Source organism: Mustela nigripes, chromosome X (genome assembly GCF_022355385.1).
Source record: "Mustela nigripes isolate SB6536 chromosome X, MUSNIG.SB6536, whole genome shotgun sequence".
Classification (NCBI taxonomy): domain Eukaryota; kingdom Metazoa; phylum Chordata; class Mammalia; order Carnivora; family Mustelidae; genus Mustela; species Mustela nigripes.
Genome location: NC_081575.1, coordinates 105,462,715 through 105,489,098, shown reverse-complemented (window position 1 = coordinate 105,489,098; position 26,384 = coordinate 105,462,715). Strand labels below are relative to the sequence as shown.

At 41.8% G+C, this 26,384-nt stretch overlaps 1 long non-coding RNA gene across 1 annotated transcript in view; it reads right to left on the bottom strand.

Annotated features, from left to right (window-relative positions):
• LOC132007264 (uncharacterized) overlaps window positions 1-26,384 on the bottom strand; it is a 287,314-nt gene that overhangs the window by 233,471 nt on the left and 27,459 nt on the right. Inside the window, exon 2 of the long non-coding RNA XR_009401288.1 lies at window positions 18,818-18,939. This is a non-coding gene — a long non-coding RNA (uncharacterized LOC132007264). The remainder of the gene's footprint in view (window positions 1-18,817; window positions 18,940-26,384) is intronic.

Sequence of the window (26,384 nt, the reverse complement as noted above, 5' to 3'; positions counted from 1 at the left end):
GTAATTATCCCATTTCACAGATGAAGAAATCAAAGGCTCTGAGAGGTTAGGTAACTAACCCAAGGTCACACAGCTGGTAAAGCTGAGCTTGGTTTGATCTGAGATCTGTATGCTGTTGTAGCAACGCCCTTGTCTCTCCCCAGTGCTTGCAGTGGGGGAGTGAAAGGATATTTTGTTTGAGGCATTTTCTGAGCCCACCAGGTTGTGCTCATGTCACTTTGTTTCACCATAGCCACATAAGCAGAAATTGCTTGGGAACCTGCTGTCCCTGGACTGGGCTTCCATCCAGCTCCGATCTGCACTGTGTGGGGAGCAGTGCTTCTATTAAATTAATATGCGCCAACACGAGTGCATCATTCCAGTCACCTGAGAATAGGAAAAGCCTTATCAAGAACTTGCTATTCATTTCAAGCCACTTTAATCCCCTCTGGTTTGATGCAAATTCATTTCATTAATAATTAACAGTACTTGGCAACGCTTTACTTCAGTCCCAGTTCTCGGTCAGCATTCCACTTTGCTGAACCTGAGAGAAATGAGGGTCGAAAAAGGGAGAAAAGAAAATGAGGGAGCCTGGATCTAGCATTAACCCACCCACCCCGACCCCCTACAGAAAAGGCAAGCTAGCTATCGAAGCAACAGACATTGGCATTATCTGTGAGACAGTAGGATGATCCCTGTAGTTCATCTTCTTAATATTACATCTTTAATGAGCTCATCCGTGCTTTGATAGCATGGCTTTAAACCTTCCTTTTGGGTAGATATTATAGATCAGTGGTTCTCAGCCTTGGCCAGGAATCAGAATCACCTCTAGCACTGAAAAAAAAAAAAATTACACAAAACCTAAAGCTTAACATCCACATACCTTGTGACCCAGCAATTCCACACTGAGGCATAAGCCCTACAGAAATACACTCCTCTATGCACTAAAAGATGCATTCGGATGCTCAGAGCAGCACACACTAGCCCCAAACTGGAAGCCGTCCAAATGCCCATCAACAATCGAATAGGAAATACATTTTCACACGATGGAATAATATACAGCCTGTGAATGAATGATATACAAATTGACGCGGCGGTATGGAGGAATCTGATATACATAATATTGAGGATAAAGGCAGGATAGAAAGGAGTAGATACTGTATGATTTTATCTAAATAGACAACAAAAATGGGCAAAACTAATCTGCAGTGTTAGAAGGCAGGATACTGATTAGAGCTGGGGGATTAGTGATTGGAAAGGCCTTCCAGGCTGCTGATTATGTTCTAATTCTTGATCCGGGTGCTGGTGACTTGAATGTGTTTACTTGCGAAAATTCAGTCTAGACACTTACGACATGTTTGTGCCTTTCCATGTATATATCAACCCCAAATATAAAGTTTAAAATATACACACATAAACCCATTGCCTCCAGCCTGGTAACCTCCATGCTCTCCACACGTACCTGCGTACACATCCCCATTTTAAACTTACTTCCCCTAGGGGGCCAAATTTGACAAACTTGGGGCCCTCCCACACCCTTTTCTGAAGCTTCTCCAATAATTTGACATGAACGGTGCCGTCTCAATGTCCTCAGCCCTTGCTGGCCTTCCAGCATTTGCAGTAAAATTTGGTGGGAAAACTAATTCTCTTAAGAGCTGCATATTAAAACATGGGAACTGAAAAAAATCAAATCAATTTACTGAGCAAAAGTAACAACTGAGAATATCGTAAAGGTCCTCAACTTCAGCTTTTCCTAAAAGGAGGCATGGAGGAACTTGAGCGTTTTGGCTACTGGGGCCCTAGTGAAACTGACATAGCCTGTTTTTCTACCCAGGAACAGTTCCAAAACAGTAACGGCGTAATACCTGGGCAAGGCATTGCTATAAATGTATATAAATTTATTCATTTACACATCATAACATTGTTTGAGGTAGGAATCATTATCTCCATGTTTCAAATGAGGAAACCAAGGGACAGAGAGGTTAAGTAACCATGCGCTAGTAAGCCAGAGAATCATGATTTGAATTCTAAGAGTTTGGCTTTAAAATCAATGCTTTTATCCACTTCCCCATATTCCTGTATATGCTATGTTGTTTAGTATCTTCTTCCCATTTTAAATGATCTATATTTAATGCATTTATACAAGTGGCAAGCTATGTCCACTTGAATACAGGCATCTCTACTGAAAATTACACATGAAATGACTGAGATCAGTAATACAGGTTTCCACCTCATATCTGTCAGAATGGCTAATATTAACAACACAAGAAACAACAGATGTTGGTCAGGATGCAGAGAAAGGGGGACCCTCTTGCACTGTTGCTGGAAAGGGAAGCTGGTGCAGCCATTCTGGAGAACAGTATGGAGGTGCCTCAAAAGTTAAAAATAGAGCTACCTTATGTTCCAGCAATTGGCACTACTAGGTGTTTACTCAAAGGATACAAAATACAGATTCAAAGGGGTACATGCACCCCGATGTTTATAGTAGCAGTATCAACAATAGCCAAACTATGGAGAGAACCCAAAACCAAATGCAGGCTTCGCCTCAATTCTTTTTTTCCAGCTTTATTGAGATATTATTGATCTATGACATATGTAGTTAAAGGTGTACAGCACAATGATTTGATACACATATATGTTACAAAATGTTTACCACAAGAAGGTTAGTTAACACCTCCATCCCCTCACATAATTACCATCTTATTGTAGCGATAGCATTTAAGATCTACTCTTAATGACTTTCGAGTATACACACAGTATTGTTCATTATAATCACTATATAGTATACATTAAATACCTTGAACTTATTCATCTTATAGCTGGAAGTCTGTAACCTCTGACCAATATCTCTCCATTTTCTCAACCCCTGAATCCCCAATAACCACCAGTACTCTACTCTCTGTTTTTATGAATTCAGTACTTTTAGATTCCTCATATAATTTAGAACATACAGTACTTGTCCATCTCTGTCTGACTTTTAACACTTGGCATAATACCCTCCAGGTCCATCCATACTGTCCCAAAAGGCAGGATTGCCTTCATTTTTCTGGATGAATAATATACCACAGTAAATATACACCAAATTTTCTTTATCCATTTATCTGCTGAGGGACACTTAGGTTGTTTCCATGTCTTGATTATTGTGAGTAATGCTGAGATGAATCTGGGGGTGCAAATAAATATTCAAGATACTAATTTCACTTCCTTCGGACATATACTCAGAAGTGGAATTTCTAGATCATAGGGGAGTTCTATTTTTAATTTTCTAAGGAAAATTAAAAGTTAAAAAAAATTTCTAAAGTGGCTGCACCAATTTACATTTCCAGCAACAGTGCACAAGTGTTCCCTTTTCTCCATATTCTTACCAACACTTGTTGTCTCTTGACTTTTTGATAATGGCCATTCTACAGATGAGAGGTGATATTTCAATGTGGTTGTGATTGGCATTTCTTGATGATTTGTTATGTTGATCATCTTTTCATGTACATGTTGGCCATTGGTATGTCTTCTTTGGAAAAATGTCTATTCAAATCCTTTGCCTATTTTTAAATCAGATTATACAGTTTTTATGCCATTAGCATACACTTTTGATTACTAAAGCTTTGCAATAATGTTTGAAATTAGGAAGTGTGATGCTTTCAGCTTTGTTCTTTTCTGGATTTCTTCAGCTACCCAAGGTCTTTCCTGTTTCCATAAAAACTTCAGGATTTTTTTCTATTTCTGTGAAAAATGCCATCTGATAGCAATTTCTTTAGATGGCTTTGGGTAGTACGGACATATTCACAATATTAATTCTGCTGATCCATGAATACAGAGTATCTTTCTGTTTATATACATTTTCTTCAATTTCTTTCATCAGTGTCTTATAATTTTCAGTATACAGATCTTTCAGTCACATTCTTGGTTAAATTTGATGTTATTTTACCAAAAATAATAAAATACTTTGGAATAAATTAGACCAAACATGTGACTAGGATTTTTTTCTTTATTTCTTTTTCAGATAGTTCATTGTCTGTGTGCAGAATGCAGCTGATTTTTTAATGTTTTGTTTCCTGTGACTTTACTGAATTATCAGTTCTAACAGTTTTTTGGTGGCATACTTCAGGTTTTCTGTATATAAGATCATATCATTTACAATCAGAGACAGTTTTACCCCTTCCTTTCTGATTTGAATGCATTTTAGTTTTTAATTGCCTGACTGCTCTGGCTAGGACTTCCAGTATTATGTTGAATAGTAGTAATAACAGTAAGCGCACCTGTCTTGTTTCTGATCTTGGGGAAAAAACTTTCAACCATTCACCACTGAGTATCATATTAGCTGTGGGCTTGTCATATATGGCCCTTCTTATGTTGAGGTATGTTCCTTCTATACTCAATTTGTTCAGAGATTATATCATGAAAGGATGTTGACTTTTGTCCATAGAGTTAAGGGTCCATATCTGGGCTCTCTACTCTGTTCCACTGGTCTATGTGTCTGTTTTTATGCCAGTACCATGCTGTCTTGGTGATCACAGCTTCATAATAAAGCTTGAAATCAGGTAACGTGATGCCCCCAGTTTTATTTTTGTCTTTCAACATTTCCTTAGTGATTTGGGGTCTCTTCTGATTCCATACAAATTTTTGGATTATTTGCTCCAGCTCTTTGAAGAATACCAGTGGAATTTTGATCGGAATGGCATTAAAAGTATAGATTGCTCTAGGCAGTATAGACATTTTAACAATGTTTATTCTTCCGATCCAAGGGCATGGAAGGGTCTTCCATCTTTTTGTGTCTTCTTCAATTTCTTTCATGAGTGTTCTGTAGTTCCTTGAATACAGATCCTTTACCTCTTTGGTTAGGTTTATTCCCAGGTATCTTTTGGTTCTTGGTGCTATAGTAAATGGAATCGATTCTCTAATTTCCCTTTCTGTATTTTCATTGTTAGTGTATAAGAAAGCCACTGATTTCTGTACATTGACTTTGTATCCTGCCGCGTTGCTGAATTGCTGTATGAGTTCTAGTAGTTTGGGGGTGGAGTCTTTGGGGTTTTCCATATAAAGAATCTTGTTAAGTCAGGTCTGGTGGCAATAATCTGTCTCAGCTTTAGTTTGTCTGGGTAAGTCTTTTATCTCTCCCTCATTCCTGAAAGACATGTTTGAGAGATGAATTATTTTTGCTTGGTAGTTTGTTTTTTTCTCCCAATACTTCATTATCTCATTCTCTCCTGGTCTTCAAGGTTTCTGCAGGGAAACTCACCCATAGCCTTAAATGGGTTCTTTCTTATGTAAAATTGTTTTTTCTCTTGCTAATTTAAACATTTTCTATTTGCCCAAACTTAGACAGTTCTACTATAATGTGTCTTGGAGAAGATCATTTGGAGTTGAAGTTCTTGGGTGACCTGTTAGATTCATGAACATGGATGTCCAAATCTCTCCCTGTATTTGAGAAGTTCTTATCCATTATTTCTTTCAATAAGCTTTGTACCCCTTTCTTCCTCCCTTCATTTTTTGGAACTCCAATAATTCATAGACTCATTCATTTTTTTTCCTTTTTTCATATTTTTAAAATTTATTTTCAGCATAACAGTATTCATTGTTTTTGCACCACACCCAGTGCTCCATGCAATCCATGCCCTCTCCAGTACCCACCACCTGGTTCACCCAACCTCCCCCCCCCCCCCCGCCCCTTCAAAAACCCTCAGATTGTTTTACAGAGTCCACAGTCTCTCATGGTTCGTCTCCCCTTCCAATTTCCCTCAAATCCCTTCTCCTCTCCTTCTTTTAATAGTGTCCTTTAATCCACAAAGGCTTTCTTTGCTCATTTTCATTCTTTTTTTTCCTTTCCTCATCTGTGGATTTCAACTGATCTGTCTTCAAGTTCACTAATTCTTTCTTCTGCTTGACTGAATCTTCTAGTGAATCTATCTATTAAAATCTTCAGTTCAGTTGCTGTAATTTTCAAATCTAGAATTTCTGTTTGCTTATTTTTAACAGTTTCTATTTGTTTGTTAAACTCATTTTGTTCATGCATTGCTATGCTAATCTCTTTTTGTTGTCTGTTTTCTTGTTGTTCATGGAACTTCTTTAGGAGGATTATTCTGAATTATTTGTCAGAAAATTCACAGATCTCCATTTCTTTAAAGTCAGCCTTTGGAGTTTTAATTAGTTTCCTTTGGTGGTGTCATGTTTCCTTGATTATTCATAATCTTTGTGGCCATTGGTATCTGTATATTTGAGGAGGTAAACAACTCTTCCAATCTTTACAGACCAGCTTGGCAAGCAAAGCCCTTCACCACTCAGCTGGTCCAGAGACCCTGGGTGGGCCATCCACTGTTGTCAGTGGGCTGGCTTGCTACTAAAGTACTCTTGGGCAGGCAGATCTTGGACCTGGACCAGCAAGTGGCCAGGCTTGGTGCATGGATACTCAGGGACCAGTCTGATTATGTCCATGGGGTGGGTCTGGTGCTAGGCCTGCCAGGGATCCTGGTTCACAGGTACCCACCTGGATCCTATGTTTACAGGGGAAAATTGGGAACCTGAGGCCACAGAAACTTCCCAGACCTGCAGAAGTTAGCTGATGCTGAAATATACCAGGAGCTTGGTGGTTCAGAAGCCACCCCAGGTCATGGCAATTGGCCAGCACTACAGAAAGCTGGGATCTGGGGTTTATGGGAATCCAGTGGAAGCCCAGTATCACAGGGGCTGCCTGGAAGCCTGAATTTGCAAAAGCCCATCAGGCCCATGGGGCCACTGGAATCTGCAGGTACTGGGGTAAGCTGGAGCCTGATGCCAAAGACACCACTTGGCTCCATGGGAGCCACCTGAGGCCATAGTAGTTACCAGCAGTTGCTGAAGCCAGCATAGACTAGGGTGAGATGGGGGCCTGGTTTTCCAGAAGCCTACTGGAAGCCTACATCAATTCATCAAATGTTGGAAGAAAAGGGCAGGTCAACCATGAAACAAAAATTCCCTGACCTCAAGAAGTGTAGGTATTCATTCATTAGCAAACAGTGAGTGATGCCTCCTCTGTGGTAGTCATTGTATTGAGGCAGTGGACCTCATGGTGAACACAGTCAAAGGCAAGGTTGAAACCACCAGGGATCTAACTCCTCATCCAACAGAGACTGATTCAATACCAGAGGAGTTATTGGAAGTGATCACTACACCACAAAAGTATGTAAGATAGAGAAGCTTCCTAGTTAGGGAGATCAGGGAATGCTTCCTTAAAGAAGTGATGACAACATGAAATCTGAAGGATGAGTAGGAAGCCAAAGGGAAGGTGGGTGGGGCTACAGAAAGAGCTTACTATGCGTACATAAATAACTGTAATGCAAATCAGAATGAACAAGTACTATAATAGACATAAAAGGCACAATAGAACCTTAGGATCTTGTTCCTTTTTCATTATATAAATCACATAAAATTATTATATTTCAAGTATGAAGCCAGAAACCCTTGCATTAGGTTTGCAATTGTTCTCAAAAGGCTGGAACACAGTAAGACAAAAGCTCTGCAGGACAAGAATTAGAAATATTATTTTCAAGTCAGCAAATATTGAAAGATTCAAGTAAAAATTCAAAGTAAAATAGGAAATAATGGTATTTACCTTTTATGAAGAAAACTAGCAACAAAGAAGGAAAAAGAAAAGGCTAAGATGCTAAAATCATTAGTCACAGAAGGCCAGAACCTCCCTACTTCCTCACCCACCATTGCTGTGGTTAGTTCTAACTGAAAAGGAAGGACATCTCATTAGGCCAAAAGACTTCATGCAATATATGAAGAATTTGGTTAAGTGAAAGTTCTGAGACTGCTTGATAGGCTCAGAATAAATCCAGATGGAAAGAATGAATAATCTCTGCAACTCTAAACCAGTTCTATAACACCTCTTGATGTGGCCAACTTCCAAACTGTTCTCTATGTGCCACAATCAACTAATGTGACCTTTTAGAAATATAATTCTGTCGTGGGCCACATATACCGCACCAAAAAAACCCACAAAAACAAAAACAAACAAACAAACAAAAAACAAAACAAAACAAAAATCCACAAAACCATCAATTCACCCACTGCTCATAAAGTAAAGATATATAGCTCCTTAAAGTAGCCTGCTTTATGGGTATTAAGGAGGGTGGGTATTAAGGAGGGCACATATTACATGGAGCATTGGGTGTTAATGCAAACAATGAATCATGGAACACGACATTAAAATGGCGTACCATATGGTGAATAACATTAACATAATAAACAATAAAAATAAAGAAGAAAAAAAAGTAGCCTGCCAGTGCTGTCTGGTATAGCTTCTGTCAACCTCTCCAACCCTGTCTTGCACCCTACTCACTTTCTCCCTGTGTGTTTCCCCAACAACAGCCTTCTTTCAGTCTCTCATATTCACCATGGTCCTTGTTACCTCAGAGCCTTTGCATATGTTGCTCCTTCTAACTAGAATGGTCTCTTCATCCCATGCTTCCCCTAGTTGATTGCTACTCGTTCTCTAATTCTTGGCCCTTGTTTGAGACAAACAAACCCTGACTGTCTTAACTCTCCCTATTACAAGCTCAGGTACCTCTTCTCCATGGCATTTGTACATACATCATCTTGATTATTCGATTAATGTCTGCCAGGTCCTTAGACATAAAGGCTGGAATTTTGTCTGATTTTCTTGACTTTGTGTACACAGTCCCAAGCATACTTGTTGACTCACAGTAAGGGCTTCACAAATATCCAGGGTATGAATAAAAGGTTTCATGGAGCTCTTCCAGTTCCTATGAGTCTTTGGTTAATCTATCACTATGCCTCCACATCATTCGCCCAAGAACCAAGTATAAACAAATATATTTTTAAGTAACAGTATATTCATATCCCTGCAAGAAGCATGTATGAAGGAAGGCAAACAAAAGTTGAGGATGGCTTGTTCCTCTAGTCATATGGCACATTCTAATCATCTTGGTTTCTTTGAAGTCCAGTCCAGTCCAAAGTCTTACAGTGGAAATGAGAAGGAAATAGATATTTAGCAGCTTTAATGCAATGTTAGTCAAATAATATCCCAGCTGTAACTGCATGTGGTACTTCTTTTATATAAACCTAACATGTTTAAGGAATGTTTTTCCCTGACATGAGAAAACACTGAGTTCTTGCTATGGAGTGCGAAGAAAGGGAAAGAAGAGCAGGATTCCAAAAGGGCCTTTGCTGCTGATAATTTGCATTTTAGACTAGTGTTTGTTTTTCTCTTTTATAAAATTAAACATAATTATCTGTACTCCCTACCTGTCCCATTGGGAGCTTGGAGGAATTAATGAGATGATGTTTGTGGAGTGCCTGGGGCCCCTTGGATACACTATTATTAGAACCGTTAGGTAAAACATTGCTTTCGGTAACCCATGGGGTGACATCCAGATAAGCAAGGCTGACACCAGAAAAAAATGGTAAAGTGAAATGTTAAAGACAAAGTGCTATTTGATGATTTTTCAAATCACCCTTTCTTTCCGAAATTGTAACAGTACTCTCCCATCCAGTAGCCACTAGCCACCTATATGCATTTAATTGAAACTGAGAAACTGAATTTTAAATAACCTCCCATGACCAGTGGCTTACTCATTGGATAGTGAAGATACAGAGCATTTCCATTATCAAAAAGAAAAAAAATTCCAATGGACAGAACAATAAATCTTGGAGGGTCCTTTCCTATTGATGCTTTGCTTGTGAATTCTGCTATGTGACACTTTTAAACCCTCATCCAGAGTAGGGGTTTGGAACTTTATCAGCTAGGAGAAAAATTACTCATAGAACGGAAGATACATTGTGCTTAAAAAACAAATGGTTTCCTTTCAAACTCCTTTGTTTTGCCTTTCATGCCCTGTCTTTGCCGGGTCAACGCTAAGAATGTGGGTGATGCAGAAGGGGTTAAATGGTTCTCGTTCTTTCCCTGTCTCCTGTCTCTCAGGGTCCTATCCACATACCAGCACTAAAGTCTGGGCAGACAATAGACTAAACCCATCGGAGTAACCGTGAAAACAGAGTTTCATAGCTCAAAACTGCTACCTCCACTTGTCCGGAAGAAAAAACATAGACCATTAATATATTCTCATAGGGAATAAATCCCCTCCGGTATGAAATACTGCTGCATCTCATTTTTCTCTTTATACTATTTTAATCTTGTTGGGTTGGGGGTGGGGTGGGGAGCAGAAATGAGCCCAACGCATTCTAACTTTGTGTGGGTGTCTCCCCAGCTTGGTTACCAAAGAAACCATTATGTTCCATACTCTTCAAATAATGGCTCTACTAGTGCTCTAAATACTCTCTTCTTTTCTAACCTGACTTCGCTGCAGATTTAGAGCCACCATCTGTTGGCCAGCAGAAGAGAAGGGTTTCTGGAAATGCCATGGCCCTTCCCACACTGTTTTAAGCCTCGGTCTCAAGATTCCAGCCTGAGAAGTCTGCTTCCCAGGCCAGGATTTCCCAAGCAGAGGCAGGATGCTGTCTCCAGGCACCACCGCGCTGCCAAACCGCATCAGTGAAAGGTATTTGCAGGCCTCCCTGAGGCTGCCAGCAGCCTCCTGCCACCCCAGGCTGTGAGGCTTCTCTCCTGCTGCAGTTGCAAGGGCACTGCTGCTCCATCCCTGAAGCGGGCCCCGCGCTGTGAGGTCGTCCTGGGCGCCCGAGGCTGCCCTGTCACCCTCCCATGAACACCCGCTGCTTGTCTCTAGAAGCAACCAACACAGCAGCTGGGACCACCTGTTCCCATGGCTGCCTGATTGGGCTGTGGCCTCCAGAGAAAAACTCTCACTTCAAAGAAAGCCCCCTGGGAGCCCAGGATGCTAATGTCCCTATGGGGTTTTCTAGAAAAGGACTCTGTTGTCAGCCCTTATCAACATTTGCCATCCCCAGCCTGCTTCCCACCCCCCCCCATGCTTTATTGAGATATTACTGATAATATGACATTAGTAAGTTTAAAGCATACGATGTGATGACGATATACATATACATTGCAAAATGATTCCCACAGTTAGGTTAGCTAACACTTTTATCACCTCAAATAATTAGGGCGTTTTCTTTGTTTTGTTTTTGTTTTTTGTGGTGAGAACATTTACGATCTCTCTTACCAGCTTTCAAGTACATAATACATGTACTAGCTATGGTCCCCATGCTACTCATGAGATCCCTAGGACACATTCATTCTATGACTGAAAGTTGGCACCCTGTGACCAACTCCTCTTGTGTATACGAAGGCACGGCGCACTTGGCAAGTTCCCCATGAATCTGTGGCAGCCAGGAACGAGGGAATGAGGTCTTTCTGTAAACTCCCAGGTCTCTGTAACAAAGGGTTCTGAGCTACTCTCTCAAGCAGTGTGGCTACTCTTTTGGAGGTTTTACATAGATGTTAAAGAGCTTCCAAATTTCTCTGTTATAGGCATCTAAGTATAAATCTGGTGAAACTTTGCAATCTGTTCAACCACAAGAATGTTACTGATTGCAGCTTAAGAACAAGCAATTATTCTTAAAGCTAGTAGTTGCTTCCACCAAGACAAACCCACACCCCGGCTTATAAAACAAAACTTTAAGCAAGAGTCATCCAAATTATTTGGATGAAGCAAACATCCTACCCATACAAGCGATTTCTGTATACCCTTGTACCTTTACTTATAACGCACATATTCTATTACACTAGTATATTATCACATTACAAAACATGCTCCCAAAATTGAAGTATTAAATACATTAAAAAGGAAAATACAATATTTTTGAAAGTATGCTTAATTTCCTTTTACTTATTAGAGGTACAAAAGTTACTCTTGCTCTCACTGGCAAAATATGAAATTTTTGAGAGCAGTATGCTCATTTTCTTCTTTTCTTAATTTAGTTTAGTTCAAAAGTTGTGCTAAGTTCCGTTAAAGCTGATTCTTGGTTTTAAAGTTATGTCAGCTCACAGAGAGAGAGAAAGCCTCCAAAAATACAGATCCAAATGGAAGACGTAAGGGTCATTTAAGAACCTGGTAATAGCTGCTATAAAAATCTAATTTAAAACTTTCTATCATAATAATATGTTCTAAAAATAGATAATATTTATGAGCCCTTAACCAGGTACATGTAAACTTTAGTATGTGGTAACTCCCTGAAATTCCACAGATGAGCCACAGGACCACAGTCAGTACCTCTTCTCCCTCAGGATACACGATAGGAGACCAAGTAACATAGAGACCAAGGGTGGGCATCTGCATGCATCTGGATATTAAATACTGGCAGAGTGACCATACTGTGGAAATAAAAGTACTGGGTGCTTAATTAAATTTGAATTTCAACTACCTGACAAATACTGCTTTATGCCAACAGGGCATACTTACGCTTCAAAATTGTTGTTTATCTGAAACTCATATTTAAGTAAGTATCTTGTATCTTATCTGGGAACAGTAACTATTAGAAAAGCTTAACTTACTTCTTCTCTTTTTGTCCTTTTTATTAAACCTAGCGTAAATATAGATTGGGGTGCTAATACTGTTTTCCTGTATGCTCAGCAGGGGAGACCCCCTTCTACAAAGCTATCCCCAGAGTCTGGACAAAGCGGTAGCCTCCTCAAATAGCTAACACAGTCATGGCTGATTAAAAACACACCCCCTTTCACTCAAGTTCCTTAAACTATTCCCTCCCAACCCTCTCGCTATGCTTTCCTAACATCCCAACTCAGTGCAATGATTGACTGATACTGAGCCCTCTTTTTTCTGGCCAGTTAAGTGTATTCACGGGCAGAGGAAAATTGCAGGTAAAGCCAGAAGAGGTTTGGGCCACAGGTGTGGATGTGGGTATGAACTTGCCCACCCTTGATCCACCTCTGGTTTCCAGGGGTACCCTTCCCACCCCCATCACCATAGCCAGTGATCAACACAGAGAAATGCCCTGATTCAGGCCTAAGGAGCTCAAGAGGACATGGGGTTGGAAGATGTGTCTTTGGGCATGAATGCTGTAAAATCCTCAGAGGTAAATTTAACACGACCTTAAAATGACTTATCATTCACACTTTCCTGCATACTTTGTCCAGCATCAACAAAGCGTGGGAGACAAGCTCTGGGAAAATCCGTGCAGCCCGTCTTCGTGGCAGCGTGACGGCTGAGGCAGCAGCACGGGTAATGAAAGAGCCTGCATTCAATAAAGGGTTCCTGGGAAATGTAGGGCAAGAAGATCTAGGTTGTTCCAATGCACACAGGTTCCAAAGAGCCATAGCATCGTGAGTCCCTCTCTCTCATGAAGGAAGCAAGGGGTGCTAGGTGACATTAGCCAGGAATGGTGTACTTGACAATAAAGAACACTAATTAGGTGGGACGCAGATCTGAACGAGAAGAGATGATGGCTAGACCCGACAAAGAACCTTCACATGTAGTGATCCGACATAAACAAATATGTAAACAGCACATCTCTACTCATCCGCTATGGTAAATCTTCATCAGTAAAATGCTATACCTCACATGCGCCCATGCGTTTTTATAATACATTTTTTTAACTAAATTGCTTACATAGATAGAGGCCACACACAAAATATTTGTCAGGTGCCCCCACACATTCTAGGGGCAACCCTAATACCCGGAAATCCCAAAGTTCTCCTGTGTGGCCCTAATGGTGTGGTTTCAAAATGGTGCGTAGCCTCGGGGTAGTTTCACAGCCAAGGTCATTCTCTACATTTAAGGGACAACAATCACTGAGTGCTGGCTCTGTGCCTGCTACTGTGCTCAGGGCTATGCATACATTATCTCATTGTATACTCACAGTAGGCCAGGGGACAGAGCAAGCTACTTTGTTTTAAGCCACCCCAGCTGAGGATACTGTGTTAAGCCCCAATATAGCACTGAAAGAGGTTAATCGGAGCTTTTTGTTTCAGTCATTTCCCCCGAACTGCTGTGAAGCAAGCAGATCTCAGATCTTTTCATCTCTGCTTTACAATTGCAGAACTTACGTCCTAGGAAGGAACGGGAAAGACACTGGCAAGAGCAGGCTGGCAGATTTCCCATAAGGAGGGGTGAAGACTGCAGAGGCAGAATGAGAGGCCTTGGACCCCAGACTAGATCCAGACCCTGCCTTTGGACCACCCTGCCTCACTAACAAATGGGAAGTTCTGCAGTGACCTGACCGCCCAGGGCCCCACAGCCCCTTAAATGTGCCCAGACCAGGACATCGGCTTTTCCTTGCCCTGCAGCTGCACATGTAACGTCCGCACCCGGGTCATCTGTCACCTGTATCATTGAGCAAACCTTCATTCTTGCTTTTTGATGACTTTTTTCAGAGGCAAGATAGTTACAGAGTGAGTCTGGGCTCTGCAAATGCATCTAGGCCAACAAACATGGAACCAGGGGCAGGTGACATGAACGGCTTCTTCATCATTCCAGCCAAGATCTCAGTGCCGCTCCCTGACAGCTCCCTTCTGGCAGAGAATGCAGACGGGGACTTTCTCCCCTCTCACGTGACCTCAACCAAGACAATCCAAAAAGTTCCTCGTTAGTGCCTAGTGCTGGGAAATGGGGACTGCTTCCCCAAAGGTTCACGTTGCACAAAAATCTCCAGCGTGACAAGAGACAGGGGAGTATTAGGAACTTTGTCCTTTCTCCTCCTTGCCAATTAGTGCTGACCTTTATTTCTAAGGTGTTTTTAATTCAGTAAGACACAGGCCAAAGAGAATAGAAGCCAACTTATAATAACAATGTTCCTATATAATGTGTGTGTGTGTGTGCGCGCGCGTGAGAGAGAGAGAGAGAATGAATGAATGAATATAGACTAAAGGAGTAGTAGAAGTGTCAGTCACTATTGGTCTCCCTGTTCATCCCTCTACAAGCTGAATTGTTTAGGAGGGATCAGAAGATCAGAAGATACAGCAGGGAATGAAACAGACAAAAATCCTCAAAGAGCTTACGTTACAATTGTGGGGAGAAGTGCAAGAGATTCACAACAGATAACATACAGAAATCACATAATATGTTAGACACTGGTAAGTGACTCGGAGAAAAATAAAGCAGGGAGCCAAGAATGAGGAGTACACGTAGGGGGATTATTTTTAAATGGAGGGGGGGTGGGTTAAGGAAGACCTTAGTGAGGACAGAGAAAGCAGCATTTACCAAAGTTCTTTGCCCGAGGAAACTGGCACAGAGCAGCTCACAGAAATTAGGAGATGCTGCTTTGAGAAGTAGTTTCAGCTGAGGAGAAGTGTACCAGTTAGGAAGTATTGCGCTGCTAAAAAGTAAAATATCAGTGGTTTCAATAAGATAAGAGCTTTTTCTTTTGCATAAAAGCAGCTCAAGGATAGGCACTTCAGAGACATAGGACACCTCCACGTGTCATCCGGGGCTTGGTCTCCTGGTACCTTCTGCCTCCCTCTGCTGAGTTCCTGGCTGCCACCTTCTTCCTTCCTTCCCTCGCTTCTTTCCTTTTTTTCTTAAGATTTTATTTATTTATTTGGCACACACAGAGAAAGAGAGAGAGGGAGAGAGATCACAATGGGGAGCAGCAGGCAGAGGGAGCTGGAGAAGCACTTCCCAATGATGACCGGGGAGGATGCCACAGGGCTCCATCCTGGGAACCTCAGACCATGAGCTGAGCCCAAGGCAGACGCTTAACCGACTGAGCCACCCAGGTGGCCCTGGCTGCCATTTTCGAGCATGCTTCAGGCCAAAGTAGTTTCTTTATCACCAACCATCACACCCGTGTTCCAAGCAGATCTTTGCCTCTTACACTGTCTTCCCATAGGTCTCACCCAGCATGTTTGGCCTACGTGTCATTGGCCACCCCTGGTAATAAGGGAAGCTGAGAATGTATTTTAGCGAGAATGTAACTTCTCATAATAAGATGAAGCTTTATTTTTTATTAACTAAAAAAATAAAAAAAAATAAAAAGAATGGCAGTTAGCCTTATGACTAGGGAAAGGAGGGTAGTTTGGAAGGAGTGTTCCAATCTGCAAAACGGCAGCTTTCTATTCTAACACAGCAGATAGCGCAGCCTCCCGAAGACTGCGGCCAAGGCGGCAGAGCCCACAGTACCTGCAGGGGCCTGTGTGCTTAAGGCTTCAGGACACAGAGCCTTCAGGAGCAAGATCACTACACCCACAGCCCATGGGTCAGTGCCCCACTGTTCTGCCTCTCATCAAATCACCGGCCTTTAAGTTTTAAAGAACCCGAAAGCATACCTGGATGAAACCCCACCCAACCCTTGAATCCTCCCTCACCATTCCACAAAGATTTCCACCCAGCAGCTCATATCAAAAACCTACAAGTAGGGACACCTGGGTGGCTCAGTCATTAAGCATCTGCCTTTGGCCCAGGTCATGATCTCAGGGTCCTGGGATCGAACCCCTCATCACGCTCCCTGCTGAGTAAGCAGCCTGCTTCTCCCTCCCCACTCCCCCCGCTTGTGCCCCCCCCCCCCCCCCCCCCCCCCCCCCCCAAAACCCCGGTCAAATAAATAAATTCTAAAAATCTAAGAAAAAAAAAGTCTTTCCCTGACTTACTCTAATGACATTCCATCCCTACTAGACACTCCCTAGCACGTCACTTTACGTTCCTCAGGAATATACGCTAGTTAAATCTAACTCACTCATACATTTGTTTTCTTGTTCCTTATCACCATTACTAAGTTCCATGAAGGCAGAAACACTGATTCCTTTGTTCCCCCCCCACCTCCAGCACCATAGTGAATGGCACATGGTAGGCCCTCCACAGTGTTGAAGAAATAATGTTATATGAAATGCCCCCACTCTCCTAATCATTCTTCCCTGGACACCCCACAGTTTATTATAAGTCCTCAAACAGGTTCCAAGAAATACAACTCAATTCTTAGAATTGTATCAGTAGTGAAGAACAGCAAAGCACTTTTGGGCATTACATAATATCCCCTGCCCTGTTTCAGTAGTTGATTTAGAAAATGAGTTTTTGATGGAACGCCTGGGTAGCTCAGTTGATTAAGCGTGTACCTTTGGCTCAGGTCATGATCTCGGGGTCCTGGGATCGGCCCGCGTTGGGCTCCCTGCTCAGCGGGGACCCTGCTTCTCCCTCTCCTTCTGCCCATCCGCCTGGCTCATTCTCTATCTCTCTCTCTCAAATAAGTAAATAAAATCTTTAAGGAAAATGGGTTTTTGCATATGGATTCATAGATCCACTTTGAGAATTTTCAGGGGTCAGAGATCGCTGCCCCATATCCTGTCCTTTAATGATAACTAATTATGAATCAAGTCTCCAACAGCCCAACAACTGAGAAAGTCTCCCTAAAACCAGCTTCAGATACACAGGTGTATATTGGGGGAACACCTCAAAGCCAGAATTCTTACCATATAACCATTCTTCTGATTTTAATGTTGACTTTCTATTTTTAGAAGTAATCTAGATTTTAGACTTTTTATTGCATATTGTTACAATTCTTTGAGGGGCTACACAGACTTTTATGCATTCACAATACATCATTTCTCTTCCTCCTGGGCATATAGCTAGATTATTGACAAGAGGGGCCAACAAAATGTGGGTGGAAGTGATCTATACCACACGATGGAAGGGGACTGGGTCCTTGAATGATTGAGTGGAACAGAGTCACCTACACCCTCTACCTGAGTTGGAATGTGACATCAGTGAGAAATAAACTCTCCTTGTACTAAACCACTGAGGTTTTTTTAATAGTTTGTTATAACACTTATCCTACCCTGATTTACACAGAGGAATAAAATAAAGACCCTGCAATAATAATAAAGTCAAATTTTCAAAGAGAAAACAATTCAGCTTTTTACAATCTCAGCCACTGCGGCTGTTATGAATAATGTAGTTTTTACATCAGTGGGTGATGAGCAGAAAACTTGTGGCTTCCCAGACAACATAAACATAGTATATTTGCTCTTCAGGTGCTAGAAATGTGTCTGACTACACATGAAAGAAATATTTTAAAAGGGTGGCTTGGGGAAAATGCTCAACATGGAGAGAACATAATTTTTCCAAAAAGGGAAACAACTCAATCTGGTCCCAAAGCCTTCCCCAGGCTCTCACTGAGGGACATCAAAAGTGAAATAAAATGTCTGCACTTATTCTGAAATTTAAGGAACATTTTTTCATGAAGATAGGGTGCTATTTAGTTATTTAATTTAATTTACTTATTTTTCTAAAGTGATTTTTTTTAGAGGGAGAGAGAGAGGGGAGGAGGGGCAGAGAAGAGGGAGAGAGATAAAGAGAGAATCTTGAGGAGCCTCAACACCCAGTGCAGAGCCCAGTGCAGGGCTTGATCCTACGACCCTGAGATCGTAACCTGAGCAGAAATCAAGAGTCAGACACTTAACCGACTGAGCCACCCAGGCACCCCAAGTGATTCTTTGTATTCAAGGAAACTGTCCAAAGTCTTTATCCTGTTCTCTTTGGGGTTCATAGGATCCAACTGAATCACTCTTTTCTATGACCATCACCTTTCAAATATTGCTGGCTAACACTATATATTCAGGCCATTAGATCTTCCTACGAATCAGGAAACTCTATGCAATTTGTTTTTCTTACAGACTTCCTACCTCTCCATATATTTAGTAAGAATAATAGCAATGAACAGTAATAAGACTAGCATCTGCAGTGCACATCAGATTTGACTAAAAGCTTTCACGTCCATTATAAAGTTATAATACTTAGTAATACGCTACATAACCCATCTCTTTCTGTTTTCCATGTGTGCCATTTGTAAAATTGTAATTTCCCAACTTTGTAATGTTTCCTGGACTAGCACAGCCCTACTCACTAATTATATGCAGTAGTTAGTATGTATTATAATTTTATTCATAAAATATGGATGTATTTTACCAGAAGAGCAAAAGCATCAATTATCTACATCAAAAATTCAACTTGCAATGTTTTTCTAAAAATATACTCACCGCATTTCTATAGTTTCTTTCTTTGAATCCTTTGTTTCTCTTATCATTTTCAATATGCCCCATTCGCTTGTCCAGTAGTATCAAGTTTCCAGGTTTCTGGCCTCTGTTGTGGAGTCCATGGCCTGAAAATGTTTCAAATAAAGCAGAACTATAGAAAAATGATTACATGAATACAGAAGAGAAGGCTATCTTTGGGTAGTGTGATTGCTTTCTGACTTACGTTCATTTGGGTTTTCCAAGGGCTTTTTATTTTGTTTTGTTTTGTTTTGTTTTGTTTGCATTGAGCACATAATTCATTTTGTAAGTAGAGAAAAAGTAAAAGATAATTAACCATAAAGCATGTCTTTGAGCCATTTAGCTTTACTACCTCATTACATATCAGAACTGGCTTGGGTTCATTTCGGTCTTAGTTGTCTCTTGCCCTAAACTTCATACCGGAAAGAAGTGAAACAGCAAAATGCACTGTCTCCAGCAGATTCCTCTCCCCTCCAAAGAAGACTGTTTAGAAATGAACATTTTTTGAGGCACCTGCTTCCTTTGAATGGGGATGACAGATAAAGTTTGACTGAGAGAAATGCCAATCGTGTTAGGAGGCAGATGAATTAACTTTCTAATATTTTTTTCCTGACAGTAAATCTTGAGTTTTACGCCTATGCTTAGCAAAATATTTTTAGAAATATCGTTTGTTCAATAGAGATGATGCATTTTACTACTTTTTAGAGCACACCATTGATCCCTATCACCATGGCATTAGGTAGGCCTCACAAATCATCCCAGCGTCTGCCCTCAGCCTCAAATAAATCATTGACAGAGTGGGAAAGCAAAGGGAAATGCCCATCGGAACTAAGGGGCCAAGAGGAAAAGATTGTGCAGTATCTCTCTTTATGAAATTTCCTTTCTCTGAAAGTCTTTGGATATTCTCATTTCTTTTGCAATTTCCTCTTGAGAACTTCTCTCATGAAATATATTTTAGCATAATACAAATTTTCCCAGCAGGCATTTTTGGGCTTTTGAAAAAATCTATACAGATTCTCACTAAATATAATCCAGAGTGAATCTTTACATAATAGGTCAAGCAATGATCAACAGAATGTATGGACCTTACATACGTATGTGTACACATACACACATCATTATTCAGTGGCTCAATTTTAAGTTCCTATCTTTAAAAATCACCCATTCTCCAACTAAAAAATTCTCATCTGCTTTGTTTACATTCATTTTATTACCAGGGAGGCCTTGGTGAAAAATCTTTAGATATAGATGAACTCCCTCCAAGTTCCTCAGGATTATCTCTCAATTGCTGGAGGCTTCCTTCCTGGGCAAAGTAAGTTTCTCCGCATTTCCTCCCAGTTTATTCCATAAAGGTTTTCTCTCCTCAGACCAGGGGAATATACTTCCAGGGCTTTCTTAGCACAAAAAGAAAGAACAGGGAGAGATGCTGGCCCTTGAACCCAGGACCCATGAATAGGCAGCCCTGCCAAAGTCAGTCTTGGTTCTACAGTGGTCTCTGCTCCCAATCATGGAGATTTCTGGCTACCAAGAACATGGTCTCGCCTTAAGAAGGTTTGGCTAGAGCATAAAAGGATTAGTGATCTGTTCAGAACCCAATTCTAATCATTTCACTTAAATACAATTATTTTCTGTTATATTTCCACAGAATCTCACAGTAACTTTATTCCCAGCCACAAAAATAAAGGTGGAAAAGAGAAAAATAAATCAACACAAGCGTGATCCACAAACCAAAAAAGAAACAAAATTCTGAGTAGTAAAGGGGAAAGTCCTACTGCAGTGGTATTTGAGCTTGGGTAGGATAAACTGCTGCTGTAAATAGTCTCACAGACACATAACAGTTCAAACACAATAGAAGTTTATTTCTTGCCCTCAGCATAGTCCAAAGTATGTTTCCTGGTCAGTTGGTGGCTCCTCCCCCATGTGACAATTCAGAAATTCAGACTCCTTTTGTCTGTGGCTCTGGAATCCCCTGGATTTTGTAGTTACCTGCCCCCAGCTCACAAGGAATGAGAGTTATGTTGGAGCTGCCTAAGGGAGCAGGTAACAAGTATCTTCCACTCATACTCCATGGGTGAGAACTAGTGGCATGACCAAACTTAACAGCAAGGGAAGCTGGGAAACGTAATCAAGCTGCGTGCTCTAGAAGAAATGGAAAAATAATTTGGTAAACAGCCAGCAATCTCTGCTATAACCGGTCTGTATCTATCTGTTTTACTCATTTATTTTTATTTTTCTTTATTCATTTATTCATTCTGGAATCCCTAACATTTTTGTTCAATACCTATCAGGGCAGACATTTGATAAAATGCTCGATGAATGTTGCAAGTCGGGAAATAAATCACCGTGACAGGTCATTCTATTATTTATATTTTAAATATGGTATGTTATGTTATCTTTTTATATAATTTTATGTTTAATATTTAATACTAATCTCGTATTAAGACAGTCTAAACCTTAGCCTTCCCTATTTTAAAATTCCAATCTCATCTTTGATTCAGTCTTCCTCCCATCCGGCTGACTCGCTGACTCGTGGCGCTGGAGACTTGGAATGGGGGAAGGGGGTCAGACCAGAGTGAGAGGAACTGTTCTCTCACACACTGCCTTCTTCCCTCCTGAGGGATTAGGTGGCGGGCGGGGTGGAGGGAGAAGAGAAAGAAGAGTTCTTTTCATGTCTTCCCTCTCCCTTGTTGGTTATAATCACAGCTCCCTTCTGTGGTGAGGTGAGGTAACCGTCACTTTTCTATTGGTGTCACTGTTATCCTGTGTAAGCCTGACTGCCCTGAGTTCCCTCTGCAAGGCAGGAACTGAAAATGCTGGCTCCTTGACGAGAGAAAGCACATTGGTTCTTCAGAGGACCCCATGGGAGGTCTCCCCTGAACAGTGCCCTGGAATGGAAGATCCAACTGAGGTTGGCCTCTTTCTCACCCGTGCTTGTGTCCTCCCCACAGTGGGGAGGGGCTCATGGGACCGCTTCCCTGAGGCGGTGCAGGTGCACAAACAAGAGAGTTTATGTTCTTGCCACCTTCCATGGCGTCCACGCAGGCACAGCCAAGTCCCACACTCTTGCCACGCCAGACAGTCGAAACGCCGGCAGCACCTGGCATCTTTTTTTTTTTTTAAAGATTTTATTTATTTATTTGACAGACAGAGATCACAAGTAGGCAGAGAGGCAGGCAGAGAGAGAGGAGGAAGCAGGTTCCCTGCGGAGAAGAGAGCCCGATGCGGGACTCGATCCCAGGACCCTGAGATCATGACCTGAGCTGAAGGCAGCGGCTTAACCTACTGAGCCACCCAGGCGCCCTGGCATCTTGCCTCTCAGTTCTGACGTCTCCTCCTGCTCTGACTCTGTGCCCCAGGATCATTATCCCAAAGGGATGAGATGCAGCAAGCCCTCTGCTGGCTCGGGGGCTCAGCGATCTTGGTAGAGTTGATGATCTCACTCTCAGAACTGGAGTGGGGAAGTTGGTCCTGCTACCTTCAGTCTTGTAGAAGGAAAGAGACAAACAAACTAGATGCTCCATGGCAGGGTAGGGGGTGGTGGTTGCCACTCCCTGAGTCTCTATTCGCCCCCCCCACAAAGATGTCCTCCCACTCTATAGACACATTTTGCCTGACGGAGGGGAAGTCAGCAAAGAGAGGAGGGCACTGGTGCCTGCTCTGCGGAAATGATGCCTCTCAGCAGGCCGACTCGGGAGGAGGCGGCTGCTCCTTTGGATTAGTAATTCTCTGAACTTAAAATTCAGACGGCTTGGTGCCTTTTGTTCTCAGATGTGAGTTCTAGTCAAAATTCCGGGAAAAAGCCTACTTTGCACTTCACACCATGACTCTGAAATGATTTCTTTGTCAACCAGAGCTTTGACATTTTGGAGCACTGAATGTGATTGCTGGCTGTCTAATCTGTGGGGTACCTCCAAGGGAAAGACAGCAGTCCCTTGTCAAAAAATGTAACTATTCTGTACAGGTCCTTCCTGCCATCCATCCAGAAAAATTGCTGACCTTTGGATATAAAGCCCTGCAGAAAGCAAAATCTTGAGCAGTTTCACCCATGATGTTTTATCTAGGATAAACACAGAAATATCTATGTGAATCCACCTAGCACATGCTTAGAAAACACCACTGAATTGGCCCAAATTATTAGGAAGAAATGAAGCTTTTTTTTTTAATTTTTTATTTTTTATAAACATATATTTTTATCCCCAGGGGTACAGGTCTGTGAATCACCAGGTTTACACACTTCACAGCACTCACCAAAGCACATACCCTCCCCAATGTCCATAATCCCACCCCCTTCTCCCAAACCCCCTCCCCCCAGCAACCCTCAGTTTGTTTTGTGAGATTAAGAGTCACTTATGGTTTGTCTCCCTCCCAATCCCATCTTGTTTCATTGATTCTTCTCCTACCCACTTAAGCCCCCATGTTGCATCACCACTTCCTCATATCAGGGAGATCATATGATAGTTGTCTTTCTCTGCTTGACTTAGAAATGAAGCTTTTAATTGCTGCATGTAATTTGACTAGGAACTCTCCTCCTTTTAATCCCTTGGGAAGATACTTGCTAAGAAAAAAAAGTGTTAAAACTGTTCCAAAATGAGTTCTGAGAAACCCCAAATGAGATCCACAATTTGATGTTCTAGTCAGAAATTGCTTTGGGAAATAACAATTTTGTAGAGCAACATATAACGGGCTAGACAAACACCCCCCCCACACACACACAGTATATATGTGTGCGTATATGTATATACACACACATATATAGTTCTGTGAGTGGTGGAGTTCTGTTTCAAATTTTGCCTTGTCACTTTGCCATATGATATAACCCCTGTGGGAGAACTTCAGTTGGAGCTCAGATCAGAAATGGCTCCACCAGGATCTACACGTCCAGGTTTATGTTAATGAGGTGAAATGAAACATCGTGCGCTCCACCCAAAGACAGAACAGGAGATGGGCAGAGAGGACGCAAACGAGGTGTCTGCAAAGTTGGCTCTGGCTCCCCTCCGAAGCATATCAAGCAATGTGCAGTGAAGGGAGATGAATGATTTGGGTCCACACTCAAGACTACTTCCTGTGGACAGGAAGCCAACAATTCAGGAAAACCTCACCTAAACCGAGGTCCAACTTGTAGCGGCCTCAGCCACTCAGTTGTAACCCAGGGGGCTCCCGAATTAAGGGACTTTGGTGCAGCAATGATGCCCCCCAAAGCTATGAGCTTATTAATAATATAAATGTATGGAAAGACTACTGGCCTCCTCCAGATGACCATGTGTGTGGAAGACCGTGCTGATTAGTTACAGAACACGCTCGCCGTAGCCAAAGAGTGTCTACTGGGGTGAGGAACATGAGACCAACACTGCAGGGGGAAGCACTGAGGGAGAGCAGCTGGGGGGGGGGCATTCTGTGAATGGACCCTGTGAGTCCTCCCCCTTCCAATGGCCGCTGAAGACCTCACTTCGGAGCAGCGCGATAAAGAGCCAATATGAGAAGCAGAAAGGACACTGGGGGTCACCAGAGGTCAGCTGGACTCCTCATCTTACAGTTGAGTTGATGAAGTAACAAACTATCGCTGCTTGTAATGACAGCCCTGGGTCTTTAAGAGGCAGTAATGATTCTATCGAAAACCTATGTTGATGAATGCTACCGAAAAGTAAAAATCAATGTAATGGCATTTACACACAGAAACCAAGATGTTCTAAACAAACAAACAAACAAACAAACAAAACGGGCTTTTCCAAAATATCTTTCTCTGATGAGGTCAGATCTATTGGTCATTATGGTAAAACTTGGTAATAACATTAGCAGCGGACATGGAGCTTTTGCAGAGTCCACCAGTGCTTTTCATCTTCACACCCTTCCTGCAAAATTACCAGGATATGTATTTGGAACAATTATCCTCACTTTATAGATCCATCTCACTGAAGCCACTGAAGTTTGACAGAACCACTGTTAAAACCAGAGTCTCCTAACTAACGGCCCCAGGGAACTTCTTCCAGGTTTCATTCCCTGATAGCTTCTTCAGAAAAGTGATGCTGGAAAAAAAAATAGGCACCTAAGAACGGTTGGCCATGGGACGTCCTTTACGCCTTCATTCTTTCAGCAACTGTTCATCAAGCATCTGAATCAGTTAGTCGTTGCCACAAATAGCAATAGCAGAGGTATGAGAGATTAAGCCTCACTGTCAAGTGCTTTCCAAGCCTTTGGCTGCTTAATATTCCATTGGCCAAAGCAAGCCATATAGCCAAACTCAAAGACAAGGGGCAGAAAAACAGATTCTGCCTCTTTAATGGGACAAACTACAAAGTCAGAGACCAAAGGATGTGGATACAGGAGGAATGGAGATTGGGCCCATTAACGCAGTCTACAACACCACCTACCATATTCCAGGCGCTGTGCCAGGCACTGGGGATACAGCGCTGATCATCACAGAAGCTGGCCTCCTGGTGCTTACACTCAAAACCTGAAGATTAAACTTCCACCCCCATGAACTCCACTGCAGCCTGTTACAACTGTAACCGAAATTTAATAATGAAGGCAAGTCTACCGTCCCTTGTGGCATTTCCGGGAGGAATAAGTGCTTTGAGGGATTATCTATTATTCTGAACTCCTTTCACCACAGCTCCCCATGTATTGTCATACATTATCAAGATGGTCTCCTCTGATAGATACATTCAAATGAATAACTGAATTTATTTAGAGAACCAATCCAATAGCTCTTCTTCGCTCTATTGGAAATGGGTCCATGTTGAGAATCCTCAGGTAGGATGGAAAAGCCTTTAGGAAGCTGAAGATCTGCATTCCAGGCTCCTCCCTGTAATCATCCTGTTTGCATCACAAAATTGTTAATTAATTCGAAGACACTTCCTGAGAGCCATGTCTGTATCAGTCTCAGGGATCAGGGCTTTTCCATCTAAAGATTCCTCTAACCCTCCCGATAACATTGTGAGCAAAACTAGTGCAAGATTTATCACATATTCAACAAATGGTTATTAAAGCACTAATTATATGCCAGGCACTAGGCCTGCCAGATGAGAAATATATATATTTCTGGCCATCCAGGAGCTCAGTTTCTATTAAAGGTGACAGACCTGTGAACAATACAATTAAAATATAATGAGGTAAGAGTCTTTATAGGAGACAATATACTTTACAACATTATGCAAATATAAGGTATTATAATCATAGCTGTAGGTCTCAAAGACCTCATCCTGTTTTCAGAAGCTGCCTAATTTATCTACAAGGAAATCTGTGGTACTGAGACAATTTTAAGCCGATGGAGAAATAACCTGACCCAAAACCATATGCCACCACCATTTCCATCTTTCTGAGAAAATCCAATAAAAAAGGCGGGGTGGGGGGGAAGCATGATGCTTGTCAGCTCAGCAGGTAAGTGACAATCTTTGGGGATTCAAGAGAAGACTGAAGAAACAGATGTATCCAGGAAAGGGAGTAAGAGAAGAAATTTCAAAAATCCCATAGACTGAGGGAACTCAGGGCATAAACCTAACGAATGGAATTAAAGTATGGAGTGATCTCCTCTAGCAATTGGTTCTAATTTCTT